At 40.5% G+C, this 24621-nt stretch overlaps 1 non-coding gene across 1 annotated transcript; it reads right to left on the reverse strand.

Moving 5' to 3' along the window:
• Positions 1-19035: 19035 nt before the first annotated feature.
• On the reverse strand, positions 19036-19174 carry LOC142874212 (small nucleolar RNA SNORA44). The gene has a single exon (XR_012922025.1). It is a non-coding gene; the product is annotated as a small nucleolar RNA SNORA44 (small nucleolar RNA).
• Positions 19175-24621: the final 5447 nt, after the last annotated feature.

The following is a 24621-nucleotide window of genomic DNA, read 5'->3' on the forward strand; positions in this document are numbered from 1 at the left end:
CAAAAATTTACTCATATAGATAAAGCCCAATATCGTTTTTCCTGACTCAAAGTCAAATGCATTTTTTAAAAATCAGTTTATAAAAGCAACTCCCAAGACGGCTTTTAGAGGCTGTACCTTGTCCCTTTGTGCTCTCAAATTACTTTTCAATGCCTGCCTTGAGAATGCTGAGGAAGAGCTTGGCGTTCAGCTGTTACATAGCATGCCATTGTCTGTTCTGGGCACTTGTTCACGAGTGATATTTGAGATACGAGTGCCGTGGTTTCTGCTATAAACACTTAGAATTCGGCATCATCTCCTTGAACTTACAGAAATAAATATTTGTGTTTTGATTTACTTTTCATTGGCTCTCACTCTGGATGGCGCAAGCAGCTGCGGTTCTCTCTCTATTTTGAGTTTCCACGGGAGGAGACAGTTCTGCATGGACACAGAAGGACAGTGCAGGGACCAGGCTGGTGTCAGCTTTCTGCCCGAGTCCTCCTCCGCCTCTCTAAGTGGGATTCAGTGTGATCACACCCTTGCAAGGAATTACCCTGAATATTCACACTGAAGAGTGAGACGGATGAGAAACATTGAAAAATAAAGTCTACCTCAGCCCAGACTATACTTTTTCAAAATGTACATTGTGAGTTCAGGACAAAGAAATGAAGAAAAACACTCATTTATATGCTGTACCCTTCCAAGAGACTTATCTCATTGGCATTACGCAGCTTTAAAGATGGGTTAAATCATTCAGTTCATTTGAAAGTTTCTTTATAAGCCTGGGCAGCTTAAAAACCAATATGCCTATGATTTCTAGGTAACTGGTTTGCCATCTACTGAGAAACGGAGGGCAGTGTACCATCATGTAATTATATGATGAAAACAGCAAACTTCACTGTTCTGGAAGAATAGGGCCTGTTGCGTCTCTCCCAGTGTATTATTAAGTTCATTGTCACCTCGTTCCCTCTCTGACTTGTCCTCTTTCTCCCAGCATCATTGCTTTGCTACCTGACCTCCACCGCATCTCATTTAAAGAGGAGGTGTCAGAGGTCATTAGAGTGGAATTTAATCTCATACCCCCTTAATCTCACTTCTCTCCAATACGTCTTCCACTCAAGGTCAAACTGATCTTTCCTAAATGTATATCTATTCTTGAAATATCTACTTACAAATGCTCAGGGTGATTGCTCAGAAGAACAGTACAACGTGAATATTCCGTAACCTGGGAATGTTGTGGGCTCGCCACTGCAGGACTCGGCCTGAACCCAGCCGGGCTCCTTCCTTCTGTCTAGAACACTCTTTCCCCTGTTTTTCTGCAGGCCGAATATCTCATTGTTTAGGTTCAAATGCTACCTTCTTGCAAAGCCCTAAAGCCCCAATTTTATTAGGTAAGGTAGGTCAATCTCCTCTTCCCGGGCTGTTCCTACAGCAATGTGGAAAACAAACCTAGCCTACCCTGGGTGCAGAGCTCCAATCTTCTTGGGCTGAGTGGCTCAGGCCCAGCATTGGCATTACCTACCCAGAGAGCCCTTCTAACCCCCAGACGTAGACGTCTACTCCACAGCATTCGCTACAATCCTCTATTGAAGCACATCGAATGACCTCGTGTGCTTATGTCTCTGCCCTAGACGATGCCAGGGGATTCCTGAAGGCAGGGAACATGCCCTATTCTGTCATCTCACCTACCGCAAATAGGTGCTCAGTAAGTGTTTGTTATATGTTGTTTCTATTTTTTTCTTCTAATAACTCTGACTCTATCAGCGGACTATTTGTACACATTTGCTACAGGCCAATGCTCTTACATTATTGCCGAGTAACGTTTCACCAGGCTGCAGTCGAGAGAGACCTTGACTTAGTGGAGAATTTGCTCTCCTGGAGACCAACTCACCCCGCTGGCAACTTGGTGCTGACGGGGCCTTCTTCCCTCTCCACTGAGGACTGTCTGCATGGCCGCACGTCATGGCGGTTAATGTCCTCTTAAGTAAATAGTTAAAAAGTCCAAGGCAGAAGCTATGGTGCCTTTTATGACCTGGCCTCCAAAAGTATATACAGTCCCTTTCACAGTATTCTCCACACAGGTCAGCCCTGGTTCCACGTGGGAGGGGTGGGGGCTCCATGGGCCGTAAACCCTAGCAGGTGACTATCATTGGAGCCACCAACAATGGAGCTGGTTATCACATTCCACCCTCCGGCCCTCAAAGATTCACGTCCCTCCATACGCAAAATACACTCACCACCCTCCCAGTTCCCCAGAGTCTCACGCCATTGTAGCATCAGCTCGAAATGTAGATTCTCATCACCTAAACCTAGTTCAGGGGTGGATGAGGCTCTCCAGGTGTTGGATCTCGAGTGAAGTCCTCGAGTGCAGTACCTCTCCATGTGCAGATGTGCCAACTGAGGAGAACGGTCGTCTTTTCCTCCCGACCCCCTCTCCACTCACCTAGCACATGATGGCAGAAGAAGTGTAGGGTAACTGCTGTAGGCTCTCCCATTCAAAAACAGCTAAAATGGGAGGCAAACATGACTCACTGGTACATAATAATTCTGAAGTCCAACGAGGTAATTGGGGGTTAAAGTCAGAATTTAGACACTGAGAACTAGCTTCAGAGACTACACTTTTCATTACCACCTCACACCATCTCTTAAGGCTCTTCATGGCTTTGCAAATCCTTCCTTCCTTCCTTCCTTCCTTCCTTCCTTCCTTCCTTCCTTCCTTCCTTCCTTCCTTCCTTCCTTCCTTCCTTCCTTCCTTCCTTCCTTCCTTCCTTCCTTCCTTCCTTTCTGTAGAGACAGGGTCCCTCTCTTGCTCAGGCTAGTTTCAAACTCCTGACCTCAAGCGATCCTCCTGCTTCGGCCTCCCACAGTGCTAGGATTACAGGCGTGAGCCACCACACCCGGCCTGGCTTTGAAAATTTTTATGGGAGTCCTGAACCTTGAAAATCCTTTGCAGTTATTTGTTACTGTTGCTTTTTCTTCTAATGCTACTGTCACTGGCATACTTTACAGAGGCTTCATTTGCAGACACTGGCTTCAGATTTACGTCTGTTGCATTTTAATTGGCTAGGAAGATTCTTTCAGACAACATTTAGCAGAAACTTTGCAGTGAGCTAAAAGAATTGGCTCTAAGCCAACACAAAAAGTATTTTGAGAACATTAGTGTGATCTGGCCAACCACAGATAGCAGCTATTGATCAGTAAAATCACAGAAGCTGTGCCACATTTTATGCATTATGTTGCTGAAATATTTGCTTCGTTTTGCATGTCTTCTCTTCAGAATTCTTTGAACAACCTTAATGAGGATAGTTGTTACCAAATATCTGAAGGAAGAGGTATTAGACTTGTTCTGCCTGACTGTATTAGAGGGACTTATGAACAATTGATCAAAAGTAAACATGATGGATTTTATGTAATAATTTTCCAGCAGAGCTCTCTAAGGATGGAATGAATTATCTAAGGAGGTAGTTAATATCTATTTACTGGGTTTAAGCATAAGCTGGATGACAATTTGGTATGGATTGACTGATTAATTAAACAAATATTTACTAAGTGCTTTCTGCATGCCAGACTCTACCCAGCACTGAGGATTCAGCAGTAAACAAAACTGACTGCAATTCGTCTTGACGGCTAAATTCTGGTGGAGAAAAAACAAATTCTAGTTAGCAGAGACTAAATGTAAAATACAATATTTGTATATGTTAATATAAAGTATATAGGTGTAATGGAAAGAAAGAAAGTGGTATATGGGTGACAGAGAGAATGAGAAAAGCAGGAATTGCTATTTTATATCATGTGGAGAGGACCTAACCCAACGAGTGACCACTGAGCACCTGAGGAAAATGAGGCTTCCCATCACAAAGTGACTCTGTGTCCTGGCAGTGGCCAGGAGAGATCTCTCAGTACAGAGAGACCTCTGCATGAGATCTCTCAGTACAGATGTTCAGAAGATAGTGGGTTTACAGTCTGAGGTTCCCTGGACAGCCCCATGGACAGCTAGTGGGGAGCATGCTGGAACCAAGAGCAAGGAGGTCAGAGTGCCTGTGGCAGAACAAACCCAGGGGAAGGTGATAGCAGAAAAGAACTGGGAGGAATAGGGAGCCTCACTGGGTGGAGCTGTGGAGGTCATTGTGATGACTTTGGCTTTGACTTTGAGTAAGCTGTGGAGCCTGAGAAGGTAATGGAACAAAGATGGGCATGATCTGACTAACTCCGGGAGAGGGTCACTCCAGCTGCCATGTTGAGTGAGAACACCATGCGAGGGACAAACACAGTGTAAGACTAGCTCTGATGCCATTACCGTGATCCAGATCAGAGATAGCTGGGATGTGGAGCAAGGATTATTGGCTGTGATCTTGGATGTATTCTTCATTAAAAAGCCAAAGAATTTGCTGACAGGTTGCACGTGGATGAGAGAGTGAGCAGTCAAGGATAATTCTAAAGTTTTTGGCTTACCCGACTAAAAGGACAGAGCTGTACTTTACTGAGATGGGAAGAATTCTGGAGAAACCATTTCATGTGTGTGGGAAATCAGGGGCTCTGTTTGGAACACGTTAAGTTTGTAAGATTTGCATGAGATCTCTCAGTACAGATGTTCAGAAGATAGTGAGGTTTACAGTCTGAGGTTCCGTGGACAGCCCCAGGCTTGAGATGGATTAATAAGTCGTCAGAGTACTTACAGCAATTAAAGGCTTAGGTGTGCATGAGAGCCCCATGTGAGTGAGTGTAGAAAGGAAAAGTAAGAGGTCCAAGGGCAGCCCTCAGGGATTTCAAGAGTTAAAGGTTGAGAAGAGTTTTCCAATTAAGATGCAATGGAAGAAATTCAGGTAAGAGGGTATCCTAGAAGACAATGGAAGATGTGTCTCTGAGAAAGAATGAGTGATAATTAAAGAATAATTAAATAAAGGGAGATTTCATAGTATACTACTGGATTTAGCAACAGGAATTTCACTGGTGATCTTGGAAAAGGCAGGTTACATGCAGCATAGGTGGAATCTAACTTAAGTGGACTTAGAACGGCAGGAAAGGAAGGACTTAGAACAGCAGGAAATGGCAGCCTTGAGCTCACCTTGCTTTGGGGATGAGCAGAGGAATAACATGGAACCCAGAGGAGTATCAAAAAGATAACTTTTATGGGACATTCCCCAAAGAATACTACACAATAGAATGATAACCTCACCATATGTCTTATATTGTAGTAGATATTTGTGATTTTAAGAATTGCAAGGATTTTCACATTGACATTTCTATATTTACCTTTTCTATAAGGGGAATAAATGATTATCCTTTAATCTCAATCTCAATTTCAGGTAAAGTATCAGATCAATTCAGTTTCCTATTTCTTACTATTTTAATGTGACAATAAGTTATTTTGATTGTTGGTTAATGAAAGCAAAACCAATTTGAAAGTTTACATTTTATTTGTTTCCTAAAGGAAGGATCCGATCAAGGGCTCTGAGTAGAAACCAATATATTTCAATTATCCTCTATAGCCTGTCACACTCCAACAAAAAATAAAGAACTCATAAGAAAATAATTTATAATTTTATAAAAATACCTCAATGACAACCCTGATCAACTTTCCTGAAACTTCTGCTTAATTTTATAAGATATGTTTAAGGGTTAATTTCAATGAATTAGATATCTCCAACAGTAATTGGCACTACAAATTATGCACATTTCCAGTTATTTACCAGAAATACATTTTTGTATTATCACATCTGAGGCCATTACAAATGAGCTAGTTTAATTCAACAAACGGTACAGTGAATGAGCATTACATCTTTTTTAAATTATTATTTTGGCATATTATGGGGGTACAAATTTTAAGGTTTCAATAAATGCCCTTCCCCCCCCCACAAGTCTGAGTTTCCAGCATGACCATTCCCCAGATGGTGTACATCTCACTCATTATATATGTATACACCCACCTCCCTCCCCCTTTCCACCTGTCCAATACCCTATTATTGTAGTACCTATGTGTCCACTTAGGTGCTGCTCAGTTAATACCAGTTTGCTGGTGAGTATATGTAGTGTTTGTTTTTCCATTCTTGGGATACTTCACTTAGTAGTATGGGTTCCAGCTCTAACCAGGAAAATATAAGATGTGCTATATCACCATTGTTTCTTAGAGCTGAATAGTACTCCATGTTATACATATACCACCTTTTATCAATCCATTCTTGGATTGATGGGCACTTGGGCTGTTTCCACAGCCTTGCAATTATGAATTGTGCTGCTATAAACATTAGAGTGCAGGTGTCTTTTTTGTAGAGTGTCATTGGATCTTTTGGGTAGATGCCCAGCAATGGGATTGCTGGATCAAATGGTAGATTCAGTTGTATCGCTTTGAGGTATCTCCATATTGCTTTCCACAGAGGTTGAACTAGTTTGCAGTCCCACCAGCAGTGTAGGAGTGTTCCTCTCTCTCTGCAACCACGCCAGCATTTATTGTTTGGAGACTTTTTGATAAAGGCCATTCTCACTGGAGTTAAGTTATATCTATCTTGACCCATGAATTTTCTTACATCGTCCTGTAGAACGTGTGCATTATGAGGGCTGGTGTCTTTGTTGTTTTGTTCACTGATGTATCCCAGGTTCCTAGAAGAGGCCTGGGGACACATCATTCCTCAGTAGATGTTTACTGAATGAATGAGCAATTGCATGGGAGAAGCCTATGGGCTCTATTGGTGCACTTGTTTCCTTCTCCCTCTATATCACCCTGAGTCCTAGCCATAATTCTTAAAATTTCAAATCACCATCTCTCACCTTCTCACAAATCAAATTAATATCATGTTCTTATTCTCATTTATAATGACATGTCATTTGTAAAGCTGAAATAAGTGGGTGGTTATTCCCCAAATCAAAATTCCATTCTTTTTATTAGTAGACCTGCATTACAAAAAAATTTCTTTGATTATTATTATACTATTTCAAATTTCATCAATAAAAATTTGTGAAATTTGTTTTTTCTCCTGTTGTATAAATACCTACAGAATTTTCTTGATTTTTCCTCCCGGGCTGAAAATCCTAAAATATTTGATATTTGGCTTTTTACAGAAAATTTTGCTATCCCTGGTATAAACAAACATGTCGAAATTTGTGAAATGCAGCAAAAGCAAGCCTTAGAGGAGTATGATCACTTTAAATGCTTAGTTTAGAATAAAAGTTTCAGAATAATGACTGAAGTTTCCACCTTAAAAAGATAGAAGAGAAAATTAAGACCACTAATAGCAAAATGATTGAAAGGTCTTAACTTAGGATCAAACACAGTATTCAAAAATGGAGGTGAGTAAAAAGCCATTATTTATGTCTACCCAATTGTGGATAATGTAGCAACAATGTGTGCCCTAAATGATAAGAAACAATTCCTAAGAATTTAGAAGCATAATGTGAAAAAATAGCTTAGAATTAAAATGCCAGGTGATCTAAAACATTTGGCACAATTTTACATATTTATGGGGTCTATGTCATATTTCAGTAAATGCATCCAATGTGTAATGATCAAATCAAGAATAGCCATTGCCTTATTACTTCTTTATGTTGGGAGCATTCAAACTCCTCTCATCTACTAGCTATTTTGAAATATAAAATAAATTGTTAACTATGGTTGCTCTACTGTGCTATCAAGCGCTACAATTTATTCCTTCTATGTAATTGTAACTTCCTGTTAATCAACTTCTCCCTTCCCTCCGCAGCTGTGGTAACCACTGTTCTACTCTCTCCTTTTATGAAGTCATGCCTTTTAGCTCCCACATCCAAGTGAGAACATGCAGGAATTGTTTTTCTGTACGTGACTTACTTCATTTAACATACTATCTTCCAGGTTCATCCATGTTCTCACAAATGACAGAATTTCATAGTTTTTTATGGCTGAATAATATTTTATTGTGTATATATACACAGTTTATTTATATATCGATCTATTGATAGACACTTGCTATTAAAACATTAAAACATAGGAGAAATGTTCCAGGCGATTTTTTTTTAAACACATGAGAAACGAGAAGAAATTAACAGATATTAATGTGACATATATGTCTTGTTCAAGTTAGAAAGATTTCACACCAGAGTTTAATTATGGATGTTAAATTAAAAATACGTTTAAATGTCTTTGCTCAACATTTAATTTAGTCAAATAGAAGACTAGAAAAAGCTTACTATTAATTTTTACAATAAATTTGAAGGGGATATATTTATTTACAATTTTGGACAAAATAAAAATCCAACCAAAAGCCATTTACAAGGACACATACTGAAAATAAGACAATGACACAATATATGCTGAGTATGTTAGAAGCACTAGACTAATCTTTTTACATGGATCACGTCATTTAATCCTCAAAATGACATTATGAGCTAAGCACAATTGCTGACCCCAGAGACTATACTTTTAATAGCTATACTATAAAAGAAAAAGTAAATGCACGGTACAAAAATCTATCAGGAATAGGTTAATAAAAAGATAGCCTGGCAGTTGTAAAGTCAGAATTCCAGCTGAAAGGCATTAAATGGGCTGAATGGAGACAAAAATTATAGTCCATGAAGAGCACAGATAATTCATTCTACCACTGGCAGTAGTTTCTCAACATACAAAACAAAAATTATGTGATATACAAGAAGAAATTTATAATCCAATTTGAATGTTATGAACTCCATTTCTAGAATTCAAAAAAAAAAAGAACTTGCAAAGAGTGAAGTACAAGAGTAGTTTTGATATAAAGGACACACACAGTATTTATCACAGTGAAAGATTAATGTCAATAATGTATGATTAATTCCTTATACTTCAGTAAAATAGACAAATGAACTACACAGACAAAAGTGTACAGAATAGAAATAAAGACATCAATGAAATATTTACATTTATAAAACAATGGCTTATCTCACAGTAACCAGGGAAACAAATTATAAGATCAATATAAATTATATACATGTAATATATATGATATATATATCTCCAACACATTGGTTGAAAGAAATAGATTGGTGTTATAAAGATAAAGCAGTGCAGAAATGGGCACTTTCATTTGTGAATAGACAGCTTTTCATAGACCATTTAGAGAACAATTCAGTAGTGGCTATCAAATACTAGGTGTGTATATCCTGTGACCAGCACTTCTGTTTTTATTATCCATCACACCACGTGCCCTAAGGCATATGTACAAAAAGTCCTTTGCAACCTTGTTTGTATTAATCACAAACTGGAAACAATCTGAAAGTCTGTCGATAACAGGATGGTTAAAAATTCAAGTGCATTCACGTTATGTTATACAGCACAGACGTTAAAGGGAATGAGGTGTAGCTGAATGCACTACTATGTAAACCACTATGACTGCAAAATCATTTTATTAGGTTAAAAAAAAGAATATATAAAGACATTCATCTCTTTTTCTGTATATATAGACTATACATTAGTATGGAAAAATATATCCTAACTATTAAGAGAGGTTGTTGCTTTTGGGAAAGAGATTACAATGTACTCACTGCATGAAGGAGGGAGAGTGAAGGAGAAATTTCTGCTCTTACTTTAGTTCTGGATGCTTCTACAGTTTTACAAAGAGCATGACTTCACATACTACTTCTGGAAGTTCAATAAAACATGGATGTATTACAAATCTTATAAAATATTACTTGAGTAGGCTAATACTGTTTTATGTCAACTCTTGATTTTTGCATTTTTCAAGAAATTACATTTATAATATTAATCTGTAAAGCCCAACGATTTTAGGAATTTTAAAATCTATTTCAATGCTGAATTAACTTGTTCAATTACATTTTTAATTCTTTTGCATACTGAATTATTTACTTTGTACTTTTGAGGATTTATTTTCAATTTTACTAGATAAAGTCACTCTCCTGTGTTTTTTTTTTCTTTATCACGCGTCTGGCAACAAATACATGGAGTGAGTTGTCATGGTAACAAGGTAGACTCCAACAGGGGAGAAGTGGAGTTAGAGTTGTTCCTGTTTTGTTGATGCACAGAGGGTAGAATTCGCCTTAGACTATACAGCAGCCCTTCAACAGGTGATTTGCCCCTGGTCTGTTTTATCCGGTACATTTCACACAAGCAAGACAGAGAGTGACCGGTAACGTGCTTGACTGCATTGCAAGGCGCCCTCAGTATGGCGCCTACCACACCTCAAAGCAGAGATAGTCAGCCCTTAATAAACTCTTCCAGACCCTCTTTCATATTTGCCTGCGGTCGCCGACCCAGGTGCCCGGACAGGGAGTTTCCGCATCACCAGCCGCAAGCACAGGCCGCGCCGCACCCTCGTCCCGGGTCCCCTGCGCAGCGCTGCGGGCGCCGACGCACATGCGGGGTGGCGAGCATCGCTTACCATTCTTGCTTCGCTCACTTACTCTCTGGTTCAACACACCTCTAGCGAGTGCCCGGCATGTGACTGACACGGCCCTGTGTTCGGGGAACAGGCGCTCAGGCCCAGGCCCCGCCTGGAAGCTGCGGTCCCCGGAGTCCCCAGGAGTCAGACACGGGAGTGGCGGCGGGTTTGCTCCTCCGTCTGGGGGTCTCAGCGCTCCGGGGCTACACGTGACAGTCGCGTGGGCAGGAAGGAGACAGGCGCCCCGGAGCGCGACCCCACCCCGAGTGCAGAGACGGGGACCACCGCACACAGCCCGCAGGTCCCGGGGACCAGCCTCGGCCTTCCTGTCGCTGAACCTCACTCAGGTCTCCAACTTTGATAATTGTCGCCAAGCTGTGGGCTCCGCAGGGTCAGTCCGTCCCTCCGGCCCGGGTCTGCCAGGCTCCCCGGCACCTGCGGGCCCTGCCCGGCACGCGGCTCCTCAGAGGCCCCTCTCTTTGCGCTCCGCAGGGACTGCTTGGGTCTGCTTTGCTTCGCTGGCGGTGCCTGTCTGTCTTGCTTTTTTCCCCTACCTTTAATTTCAGTGCTGACAGAGAGCCATGTGTTTTCCATAATTAGTTCCCCAGGGGCATCTTTTTCTATTCTGTTCTCCCCATTTATTTATCGCCTGGCTTGTTATTCCCTGGTGATGTTATCCGGGGCGCATGAAGGAGTATCCGTCCCAGGCTGGGGTCAGGGCACGCGCTTGCTGGAGCGGTTTGGCCTGAAATGGAATACAGAGAAGGGGACGGAGGAATTCCAGCCCACGGAGCAGCACGCAGGGGATGCGACGGAGAGAGTGTGGTCCCCCAGGTCTCTGGGGTCTGGCGGATGGGGCCCGAGGAGTGGGCCCCGTTCCATGACCAGGATACGGGGTACCCCCACACTGCAAGTTATGCGAAGCTGCTCTCTGGCTTCCAATACAAAAAGTCGTGGGCAGACAGGACACAACTAAGGTAATAAGATTATCTTTTGGGTAGACGCCTAATAGTGCTATTGCTGGGTGGAATGGTATTTCTATGTTTAGCTCTTTGTGGTATCTCCAAATTCTTTTCCACAGAGGTCGCACTACTTTGCAGTCCCACCAGCAGTGTATGCATGTTCCTGCCTCTCCACATCCTCGCCAGCATTTGCTGTTTTGGGATTTCTTGACAGAGGCCATTCTCACTCGCATATTTTCTTGAAATAATAATAATAACAAAAAAGATTATTTTAAGCCACTTAAAGGGAGGACAATGATCGACTTGCAGTGAGGAAGGCAGGTGGGCCACGGGGCAGCCGGGGCAGGAGAGTGAGGCACAGCAGGTCAGCCAGGGAGGCGGGAGTGCAATCCCCGGAGGGCAGCCTGGCTTCAGGCAGCTCAGCGGGCCCTGCCCGGGAGGGGCCTGCAGAGGCCCTGGGACCAGGGTCAAGGCACAAGTGGCGCCCAGGCTTGTCATGCCACCAAAAGCACATTGCCCATCTCTAGTGGCTGCCCCCTGGCAGGACACAGAACCACGTCTCTGGTTTCTCCCCTGGTGCAGGTGGCGGAGGGGTAGGTGGTTCAGGACGTGTGTTTGCAGGGAAAGGTAAGGTAGGGCCCGCCTGCAGCGAAGCCCTGTGAGGGCCCGGTTCTCGAGCTTAGCCCGCAGAAGCCCAGGGGAGGGCGCTGTTCTTGCATGTGTGTGTGGCTTCAGTTTTTTTGTGTTTTTTTTTTAATTTTGTCTTTCATAAGTTATGATGTTTTGTTTTTTCTGCACCTGCCCAAGGTTTAAAGAACAAGATTTGAAAAGTCATTTATCCAAAATTATTTTATAATGAATCAAAATAAAAATAGCATCACTTTCCTCACTCTTCAGAAATTAAATCCTTTTTTAAATTTAATTTTATTTTAGCACATTATGGGGGTACAAGTGTTAAGGTTACATATATTGCTCATGCCCCCCCCCCCTCGAGTAAGAGCTTCAAGCGTGTCCATGCCCCAAACGTTGCACATCCTACTCATTTGGTTGTATATATCCCTCCCCTCCTCCCCCCTCCCCCCTGCCTGACACCCGATAAATGTTACTCCTATATGTCCACTTAGGTGTTGATCCGTTAATACCAATTTGCAATTTGCTGGTGAGTACATGTGGTGCTGGTTTTTCCATTCTTGGGATACTTCACTTAGTAGAATGGGTTCCAGCTCTACCCAGGAATATACAAGAGGTGCTATATATCACCATTGTTTCTTAAAGCTGAGTAATATTCCATGGTATACATATACCACATTTTATCAATCCACTCATGAATTGATGGGCACTTGGGTTGTTTCCACAGCTTTGCAATTGTGAAATTAAATCCTTTTAGTTAAAAATTGTCTCTTCTTCCATCCTGTGTACTGACCTGCACTTATTTTGAGCCCATCTAGAAATAGTGGTGATAATGACTAAAACATCTTGGTAAAGTCTGGCTGCCTTGACTCCTTTATTCTGTGTTTTAAAACCATCCTGGCTATAACCTTTGAATATAAAATAACAGCTCTATGATATGGGGAGAGAACTAGTGCTCCCAGGCTTCGGTGGGTACTTGCAGGTTCCCGCTCTGAAACGTGACTGTTTTCCTGGCCCAGCTCAGGGCTCCCATCCCCACGGGCTCTGCCTACCGCATCCCACACCCTGGGTCCTCCTATTCATCGAGTGAGTGCCAGAAACATTACCATTTTAAAAGCTCCACGAATCTGCTTCACTTGACTGAGTCCTCATTTCTGCATCCAGATGCACAGACTGCCAAAGTCAAAAACTGGCCATCACCCATCCGACTCCTTCTTCCTCTATCCCCACATCCAGTTAGTGTCACACCCTGCTGCCACTGTCTCCTGGGTTCTCCAGGCAGCTTGCTCTTGTCGGTCCCCACAGGCACTGCATTGGCTGTACTTCTTGGTATCTGCCATCTCCTTCTGCCTGGACCCCACCCTGTCCCATATTGCAGCTAGACACCCATCTGACAGGGACATCTGTGTCCCCCACCACGTAGCCCCCCCCCCTGCCTTAACCCCATCCACACCCATGCCTTGGCAACGTCCAGACTTCTTAACATACTGTGTGTTTCATACAGATGTGGCACCTCTATTTCTTATGTGTGTGTGTGTATGTGTGCGTGTGAGTGTGTTTTCCATTTCTGTGGCAGACATAGAAGGTGAACACCAATGGAGGAGGCTTGGGCAATGTATTTTCAAAGACTAAAATAATATATCTTAACATGCAACTGAGTCTATAATCCCTAATCAAAGCATTTTAAGAAGTAGATTGAGAAATGGTATAAATAGATTGGTAGGAATGATTATCTACCTATCCACCTGTCCCTAACTTGTAAGTTATGGGTTACAGAAGCATCTAGTGAACAGTCTAAACTTGGTGAGGGGGAGGGAGAGAGGGTCCATGGTGTGGCTGTTTTTCTTAATTGCTGCCACCAACTGTGCTATGTCAAGTCTCCCCTCACCATTTTGTAGCTGTTCGTTTAATGTCATTTTGGTCATAGCCACTAGCTTTTAGAAAGCCATTCTGTCTGAAATCTCAATCTATGTCCATCTCTCCCCCAGGGATGGCCAGGCTGGTGGTCCCAGGGATGTGCAGTGGAGATGGGTCTGTCTGCTGATTCACCCTTTATCCCTCCCACTTCAGCACTGGTGGGTGGAGGAAGGAAGCATGGAACTGTTAGTGGACATCTCTGTCCCTTCCCTGTGCAGAGCCTAAACTCCTCTGGTTCAGGGGATTATGGATGGGAAATGCCAAGTAAATCCTTATTTTGTTGACACGGGTGCAATCCTGCCAATCCCTGCTGCCTCTGAGGACAGCCCCTATCAGTTCTCCAGTTCTTCTGTATGCTGGGGTGCACATTCTCGCTCTCTTGTAGGGTGCATGGGTAAGTCATTTTGGAGTCCGAAGGTGGATACTCAGGATGAAGGTACGTGGAGATCTCTGGATCCCTGTTGGGCACATGGACAGACCACAGCTCATCCAGATTTTGCAAAGTATGAAAATAGGTAAGTAAGGTCCATGCAGGTCTTGGCATCCTCCGCCACTTTTCCCTTGGAATGAGCAGGTAGGTTCAGTGAAAGCCAACGGAGTCACCCCTTTCATGAAAGAGATTCAAGGTAACTGTGTCTGGTTGAAGCCGACTGATGAGATAATAAAGAAACCAGTCTGTAGCACACAGATGGTCACCCATGCATGGTCTTCTCTTTTAACTGAGATCTTAGCAAAAGCTTTCTGAGCCCACCAGACTGCCATGCAGAACAGACACAGATCCTCTTGAGGAAGAAGTCTCCTGCATGTGCACGCATGTTTCTATGTGTAGAGAACACATCTGGAAGGACACACCTTCCGGCACCAGCCTGTCTTACCCCAGTTGTGTGGCTCTTGGGAGGTTAGCCTGGGGAAGAGGTGGTGGAAGAGATTAATTTGCACTATTTGCCCTTTTACTTCATTGAAATTCTGTGCCATGTGTGCTTAACCTGTTCAAAATTAAATAAAATGCAGAGAGAGAGAGAGAGAGAAGAGAGAGAGAGAGAGAGAGAGAGAGAGAGAGAGAGAGAGAGAGAGAGAGAGAGAGAGAGAGAGAAACAATGTAAAAATATGAGAAATGCCATATTGGCATGCTGCTATAATTAGAAACAAACACTATAGAAGGGCAGTTGCATATGAAAAGACATACACCATGGTTCCATATATACAGAGAATCCAAAAAGACACTATTGTTTCAGTTACTGCTAATCTATTTTGCTTACCTGCAACTGTACCAAGTTAATGGTTATTTAGTGAAAACCCTTTCAGGTTGTTCACAAATAAAAATATATGTGAATGCTACTCTTTTGCTTTCAATGCATTAAAAAACAAACAAACCTTGATTTATTCATAAATAGTTAATAGGAGCTAAGGCAATTTTTTTCCTCCTAAGCTCTTCCAATAAAAGTTATCTTTGGCTTGAAAACAGCTAGGGAAATTTTAGGTGAATATTTTCAAGAAGTTAGAAGTGGCTAAGAACAAGAGTTTAGCATGAAAGTAATTCCTCAACCATAGCTAATGGTATTCCACAAATCTTTCATGCAATTCAGAAGTAAAATGCAGGCAGAAAATTAGACCAGAGAACAGCTCAGGGGAGAAATGGGCCATTTTTAGTACTAGATGGCCTTCTAATTCTAACCCAGTCTTTCAGATTTATTGACTGATACATCTAAGCTCACGTAACCTCTTTTTTCCAGAATTGAGATATATTTTTAAAAGGTATATGATTCTGGTTAAAAATAATTTCAAATAACCTAGAAAAAGTTGCAGTCTTTAGTAAGCAACTTTCCCAGGGGTACTCACCCACCCCCATGTTCTCGAATAATGTCTTTGCACTTAACCCTATCATATATAAATCTACTAGCTACCTAGTGCAAGGTTTCATTGTATTACTGTACAAAACTTTTTAAAATAAGTCTCTTAAGTATGACCATTTGAGATGTTTGCAATTTTTACTGTGATATGTTGACATGAGATAAATGTATATGCATCTCTGAGCAAATTTCTATTAAGGTAAGTGCACTTCTATTGAATTAATATGTATCCCCCACCTGTTGTCGTGATAAAACTTTTTCTAATTATGGTTGCCAATGTGAAGATTCAATATTATACTTCAAGCATGTTACCTGGACTAAACATATTTAATAGTATTATGAACTATAAAAATTTGAGAATATTTTAGATTGTACAAGTTTAAGACTATTTGAATTTTTTGTCATTGCAAAATACTCTTCAGGCACCATATGCAAATTGCAATTCCTTGCTAATTTGTGAAGTACTTCCAGAATCAACTAGACATTTGGATCCAAAGAAAAGAAAGCATATAATCCACATTACTTGCGATCATACTTTCTGCATAAATGTCTCTTGTGTTTATGCTATATATGAGGAAAGAGTTAGCAATATTATTAATTTTCCTTTTCTCTTATGTAAGTGTTGTTACTGTTCAAATCCACGCCATGCTCCAGAGATTTGTCCTGAGTTTGCCCTTTGTGCCATCTGTATCCAGGCTACGTTTCTAGGAATTCTGATTCCAGCCAGCATGTAAAAGTTGCTTTTTAAAAAAAAATGGTATAAAGTGGAACTTTAGATGAAGCTCTTGATGTTTTTCTTATTTGTTTTTATTTTTGGCAACTTTCAGTGATCAGGAATGGCAGCTTGCACATTGATTATTTGGATATTTTAATGTTTTTCATTATGTATGGAATTATTTTTCATGATGGTGTGAAATGGCTAGTTATGAAACCCTCTGCAAATTAGCCTAAATGGCACATCAGTTTCATGAAAATCATGGACTTCAGTATCAGACACAATGACTAATTAAGTTTTGAGACTTAGGAGACTCAGCAAGCAGTTATGGCTTGTGGCATTATCCTTTTGTCTTTCTGTCTCTCTATTTCATTATTGAACTAATAGTAGCTCAGGAAGCACCTGCTAAAAAAGGAAACTGCTCAGGGCTTTTTTTTGGGCTGGAGCAGAAGAGGCCTGCTGCTCTCCCACTGGGGAGACTCTGTTGGGTGGTGATGTGGGGACCCACCAGCTTCTGAACAGATGGTCTGTGTCAGAGAATGATCGAAGTGAAAACCAATGATAAATTAGAGAGAGAAATTCACACTTCACAGCCTTCTGATTTTAATGTTCTGTGCAGAACCACTGCAGCATGTAGCATTTCCAAATTAGGCAGAAGGAGAATGTCCCTCATGCAAACAAATGCTGGAGCAGTGTCTGCTCTCCAGACAGTTTCTGAGCAAAGTCCACAACACATGGGGACATTACTTTGTGGGAAAAGGAATGTACCCTGAAGCCACTGTTACAGTCCTTCCTTCTTTTGCACCTAAACCTTCACACTAACAAAAGGATGAGTTGGGGTGACTTCATTCTTTAAAGCACATCATTTTCTGTTGCTCACCAAACCAGATTATTACAACAGAAAGAAAAGTTGGCAATGGGAAACTGGGAAGCTTTTACTCATATATAATGTGTCCCAGCACTAGCAATATAGACAATAATTTTAAAGGAAAATACAGTATGATTGTGGGAAAGGGATCTATCAAAAACTCAGGAAAAGGACTTTTGGAGCCTCCCTAAAGCAATAGCATGAAAGTGATTGAATAGTAACACAGACTAAATCCCCCAAGGTCAATAATTTCATTTCCCATTATTGTACAGAATCACCTCCTAGGGGGTTCACAGAGAAATGAAAAGCCCCCCAATGCATCACTAACAAAACTTTTTTGCCTACCAACCAGAAAAACAGGACATTTCCCACCCCCTCACAAGCAATTCTTCCAGTAATGATTTATTTACTCCCTTGTTTCCAAGATAACTTGATATGTACGGAGGGAGAGTGACTAACTGTTCAATCTAATGTGCAGAAGCAAAACTCTGGCTGGGCTCTGTGCTGTGCTACTGTGTCCCCTCTTGCTGCTCCCCATCCACATATTGCCCCCAGGACAGATGAGGTGCAGCCGCTGCCTGCAGGACAGCACCAGCGTGTTCTGAACTTAGGGGGACAAAAACTCTTTTCTTTGTTGCCTTCCTCCTCTTCCATACCCTCCTGACCCCCCAGCCCTGGGAGAATCACAGGGAGCTTGGACCTCACACAGCAGGTGCCAGGTGAGAACATTCACGGTCCCGAATAGTGCTTTGCTTTCTTCACTTCAAATGGACAGCTCCAATGGTGGACTTAAAATTTAAGCCATAGAAAGCGGTGTTTCGGCACCTCATTTGTGGGATACTATGCCTGAGGATGGTCAGCTTTAATTGACCTCCATGAAGGTGCTGAGGGTTATCCAAAGTGAGGCAGCTTTAGAATTGATCTAAACAGAGCTTCAGAATTGTGAGACTCGTGGGACAAACTGCACATCATTTAAGTGTGTGGGCTCTGGAGATGCCCAGACCTGGGCTCAAATCCCAGTCCTGCTTGTTAGTTATTTCAATCTTGCGTGGGATATCACGCCTTATTTCTCTGCCCAGAAATGAACTATGTTGAAATTCTAGGTTGTCTGAGAATCAAATATGATAATGCATATAAAACATTTCTCACAAAGTCTGGTAAATACTGAACAGTAAAAATGCTATTAATTATATAGTCTGAAGAGTTCATAATAGCAGTTCTGGGAGAAAGGAACAATAGCAGGCATTGTTATAAAATTAAACACTGCACAGTTCTACAAACTTCCTGGAATCAATATCAGGTAAGATATTTTAACTATAATAAGGGCTTCCATTGTTTTCAAAAGCTAAACTCTGGCTAAGGGAAATTTAAAACTATTTTCAGTCCAAGATCTGGGGAGTTTAGAATCCTATTAAGGCAAGCGCCCTCCTCCCCCATCATGGTCTTTCTCTTTAACAAAGTTGAAGGTAATTCACAGGGTGTAAAAATCTTGTAAACACAAAAATTTAAAATCAGAGGAAATTTTAGAGATCAGTCTTTTCAACCACTCATCATATGAAGAAGTGTGCAATTAAACTCAGGAAATTGGGAAAATGTGGTTAATGGCCTTTAGTTACAAAAAAGCTATGCTGCCACAGGACATAATGACAAAGGTCGGGTGGAGGGAGAATGGGGACAGTCTCAGGTGTTATGATGGGGTCAGATTTTACAACAATATGTGAGGCTCGTTTCCATTGAATGACTCTTTTTTAAAAATTGTTTTTCTTTTTTCCTGGAACATTATCGGAAAGGTGGGTGGCAGCTACAGGTGTTATGCTAATCCAACCTGCCAGTCTCTCTAGGTTGCTCTTGCATGCCGTGGGCGATCCCATGCAAATTTTGTTTTTAATTGACATATAATAATTGGTCGTATGTACGGGGTAAAGCATGATGTTACAGTACATGTATACATTGTGTAGTAATCAGGGTGTTGAGCACATCCATCACCTTACACATTTTTCATTTCTTTGTGGCAAGAACATTCAAAATCCTCTTCTTCTAGCTATTTCAAAATCTGTAATACAATATTGTTAATCTTAGTCACCCCACCATGCAATAAAACACCAGAACTTATCTTCCTGTGTAACTGTAACTTTGCACTCATTGACCAGTCTCTCCTTATCTGCCTTCCTCTTCACAACCTCACCAACCTCTGGTAACCACTGTTCTATAACATCAATTCTTTATCTCCACAAATTGGTAAGATCGTGCTGTATTTGTCTTTCTAAGCCTAGTTTATTTCACTTAACATCATGTCTTCCAGGTTCATCCATATAGCTGCCTATGACAGGATTTCATTCTTTTGTATGGCTGAACACTATTCCATTTTCTTTCATCATTCATCCATTGATGGACACTGAGGTTGCGTCCATATTCTTGGCTACTGTGAATAGTGCTGCAGTAAATGATGGATTTTTTTTCCTAAATATCCTTCAGTTAGGCTAGTTTTCTCTAAACTATGTTGTTTCAAATGCAGTTATCCATGCACAATGATTTCTGTTCATTTCCTTACATGGAATCTAAAATTCCATTAGCTGCCACACAGGCCTGTTGAATCCTTGCAAGTTTATCATGAATATCAAATGTGACAGCAAATGCTAACCCTCTTGAAGGTATTTGATTAACATTGCTTAATTTTTTTTTAATTGTTATTTGGAAACATTAAGTAGTTTCAAATATTCTGAAAATTTCTCACCCAGTGAAGCATTCAGATGCACAATCGATTTTGGAAGACATGACCAGGTCAAAGGAAAAGCGGGAGGAGCTCTGAAATGGGCAACAAGCTGTTGAAAGTGAAAATAAATGTCAGAAAAACTTTCTTTGGACTTTATACTGTGTGCATGTTACAGAGAGCTAACACTTAAAAGGGGAATAATATTTATTTTTTATTATGATTGTATGGATGTGAGTTGAAATATTACATTTTTTATACATTTATTTATCTTGGAACCTGAGATTTTACTTGACTCTTCTTCTCAGGGCTGCTGCACACTTTTGCTAAAGGTCAACATGCTCCTCTTTCTTATTTCTGACAAAGTGGCAGCTGAATCTGGAGACTGAGCCATCTCTGGTTCCATTCTTTTGGCAAGACTGCTGTTGGAGTGATGTTCATTCAGCAGGAAAAAGTTTATTTCCGGACGTCTCTGTGTTTGTGATGCTTGCACCATTGCTGCTGATTGCCTATATCTATTAATCCATTAGGTGTGCACAATGATAACAGTCCAATTCTATTATTTTTTTTATTTATTAGTTGGAATACTGTTTAACTACTTCTCATCTCTGATTTAGTTGTTCAGTGGTATCATTCATATAGGAAAGGAAAGATTTCTCTTTATTTTATTCAGTATTTAAGATAATAAATTCATTTATATCAGCCTCTAAAAATTATGCTTTGTAGTTTTTTTCTTAAAGTCAGGATTTTTGGAAGTATAATTTACAAACAGTAAAAATCATGCTTCTTAGGTGTTTGGGTTTATGAGTTCTGTCAAACGTGTAGTCATGGAAACACCAGCACAGTAGAAACACAAAACATTTCTACATAACTAATGGTGTTGGGCATCTTCTTGTGTGGCTAATTACCATCCATATATGTTCTTTGGTAAAGTGCTCAAATATTTTATCTGTTTTTAAATATTGGTTGTTTGTTTGCTTAATATTAATTTCTGAGAGTTTTTCATGTTCTGAATATGGATGTTTTACAATTTAATGTGACTCTTCCATGATTGTTGAACTTCTATGCTAAATGTATTAATGCTGTTCAATATTAAAATATAGTTCTTAAGTAGTCTGACATTAGATTTAATTCTGCAAGAAAGTGTTCCGACATAAACGTAAAACCACATCACAAGAAAAATATTACAGCTGTGTTGTAGTATTAAACACCAAAATAGCTAAGAAGTTTGGATTTCATTTTAAAATTTTGACCTTTTGATATGTCTACTAAGACTTCAAAATCATGTTCATTGAGATATAATTTACAGAGCATAATATTCACCCAGCATACTTACAGAGTTTTACAATCACCGTTGTAGCCTAAGTTTAGAATATTTCGTTATTTGTGTTAGTTTCTTGGAGTTGCTTTAACAAATTATTGTAAACTTCGTAGCTTAAAACAATAGAAATATGTTTCCTCACAGTTCTGGAGGCCAAAAACACAAATGAGTTTCCCTGGACCAAAATCAAAGTACCGGGAGGGCCACGGTCTCTTGGAGATTCTAACGGATTATCTGTTTCTTGCCTCTTCTGGCTTTTGGTGTCTCCAGGCATCCCTTGGCTTGTGGCAACATCACTCAAGGAACGAATCTACAAATATCTTCCTGGTCCATCTTCACCTCCCCTTGTGTGTGAGCGTGTGTGTGTGCGTGTGTATGTGTGTCATTGAAATCTCTCTCAGCCTAACTCTCATAAGGATATATGTGACTCCATATAAAGCCCATCGGAATAATCCAGGATAATCTCCCCATTTTAAGATCCCTAATTTAATCACATCTTTTGCCATATAAGGTAAAATTCACAGGCTCCAGGGATTTATAAGTGGATATATTTTAGAGTGGGAAGTATGCTTCATTTCACCACATCTCCCTACAAATAGACTTTGTCCCCAATGACAGTCACCCTTTCATTCCCATCCCCAGCTCTAAGAAACCCCTAAACTGCTTTCTGTCTCTGTACAAATTATCTTAATGCACAACAGACATTAGATTGGTAATGGTTCTGCTACATATTGCACTGTCTATATATTTCTATTTGTGAACTTTTATGTATTTAAATTAATTGGTTTGAGATAAGCAACATTGCTAGATTGTAAAGTTACCATATGAAATACAAAATTATAAGTTTTAATTATGACTTTAGGACAATATTATTGTCTTCTATATGATTATATGTAATTCCGTATGTATATGTATACACACACACAGACACATATTTTACATTTTCACCTAAAATGTCAATCTATGGCAATATAACAGAAATTTCATTCACAATGGAAGCTTAGTGTTTCTAATTATACAGGCAAAGGCTTCCATATTTTGCCCATAAAACAAACAAATATCAAAAAACTTTCAGAAGGTTTCAAGAAAAGCACATACATTATGTATATTACGTGCGGTGTAATATACATAATGTATGTGCTTATTCCATTCCCAGGGGAATGCTCCGTGCCTAGGAGACACATGTTAGTGAATCGTGCATACATTTTTATTGCCAACTAATGAATATAGTCTTATATATTCTTTACCATCATGTTTATGTTGATTTTCATTCTACACAATGTAGCCTTCTCGGAGTTTTGCTATCTAGGAACTAAGAGGACAAGATTTATGCATTATTGTTCATCTTCAGTAACTATGTGTTTGTCCATAGTTTGCCAAGAAAAAACAGAGATATTTTAAATATTTGTGGAATTTCACCTACTCTATATTTATGAAGGATGAGTGCCTAATTAAAACATGTTGGTCACTGACAGAATGGTTTATCACATAGATTTTAGATAAACACACAATGTCTAATTCTAACCAAGTACATTTTTGTTTACTTAGTAAGCCATGCTCATTTTTGAAGTGCAGTGTTTTATTTAAATGTGAGTAGCTCCAGCTGAAGCAATGTGGTGGTGGTGTATTAGTTTGCTAGGACTGCAGTAACAAAGTACCACACACTGAGCAGCTTAAGCAACAGAAATGTATTGTCTCACAGTTCTGGAAGCTAGAAGTGTGCTATCAAGGTGTTGGCAGGTTTGGTCACTTCTGAGGGCTGAGAGAACATCTGTCCCATGCTGTCTCTGAGCTGCTGGCGATTTTCTGACCATCTTCGGTATTCGTCAGCTTTTAGAAACATCACCCCATCTCTGCCTTCGTGGCAACTCTTTGTGCGCTGTGTCCAAACTCCTTTCATAAGGACACCAGTCACATCAGATTAGAACCCACTGTACTCCAGTACAACCTCATCTTAGCTAATTACATCTGTAGTGACCTCATTTCCAAATAAGGGCACATTCAGAGGTACTGGGTGTTAGGACTTCAACATGAATTTTGGGAGATTCAACACAATTCAACTCATAACAGCTATGGAAGAGGCAGTACATGCTTAGAAATTGCCTTTGTGACTGCCAGACTGTCAAACCCAATGGGCAGTAATCGGAGGAACTGACTGTACCTGTCAGTGCACTCTTGAGAGGGTGCCAACACCACAGTGACAGGCACAGCGTCACACCCCTGTTACCAAGGGCTGTCATTCATTTAAAAAGCCCCTCATCTGAGGGATGAGGTGAGCATTGTGGAGGTGAAGGGCATACCTCTAACCCTTGCTAGGGAGAGGCAAAGATATAAAATGTAACCAAAATGTTAAAAAAAACCCAAACATTTATTGGGTGTCAGACAGGTGGGAGCAGGGAGGAGGGGATGGGCATATACACACATGAGTGCAATGTGCACCATCTGGGGGATGGACATGCTTGAAGCTCTGACTCGAGGGGGGAGGGGAGGCAAGGGCAATGTATGTAACCTTAACGTTTGTACCCCCATAATGCTGAAAGAAATAATACTTTTTGAAAAGCCCCTCAGAAGTGCCTCAGGTTACCACTTTGAGGAATTCACTCATGTTTTATCACTACTTTTATCATTCCAGGATTCCTTCACAGACACACAAAGCGCCAAGTGCTATCATACTTCCAAATTTCCCAGTTTCCTATAAGCTCAGATTGTGCCTGACATGACTACTCAGAAATTCTGTATGTGTCACTTCCATTTGGCATTTTGAATCGCATTTCACAATTACATGCTTGAAAGCCCTGTGTATGAAAGGTTGCTTTGTGGAAATGAAATTATAATACCACACTAAATCTCTAATTATGTGGAAATGTGCTATTTTTATCATCATCTGGTTTTATGAACTTTTAAATACACTCTGTTCAAAATTTTATGGTTATGCTATCTGCATCATGAGCCCTTTTGTGCCAAGCTTATTGTAGAATGGAAAAATTGTGTGAAATTACATGATTTATAAAATATCTTTGTCATAGGTATAACCACTGCCTCACACCGATGCTGCAATTCTGGCTAAGAAACTCAAACCTCAAACACATTGTAAGTATTCATTAGAGTAGAGATAATTCAAGCAACTACGCAGAGTGGAGTCTATTTAGGCAATAGCTCAATGAAAACAGAGGTTTATAATAAAACTAATTAACCTTTAACCAGTAACGGCACTTTGGGAAAACAGTACATGAATTTCTGTAACATTTTTTCCTGCTGGAAAACTCCATGTGATTTTCAGACTTAATAAATTAAAACTCATTTTGTAGGTGACTGGGTAATGATAGAGATGT

Source organism: Microcebus murinus, chromosome 11 (genome assembly GCF_040939455.1).
Source record: "Microcebus murinus isolate Inina chromosome 11, M.murinus_Inina_mat1.0, whole genome shotgun sequence".
Lineage (NCBI taxonomy): Eukaryota > Metazoa > Chordata > Mammalia > Primates > Cheirogaleidae > Microcebus > Microcebus murinus.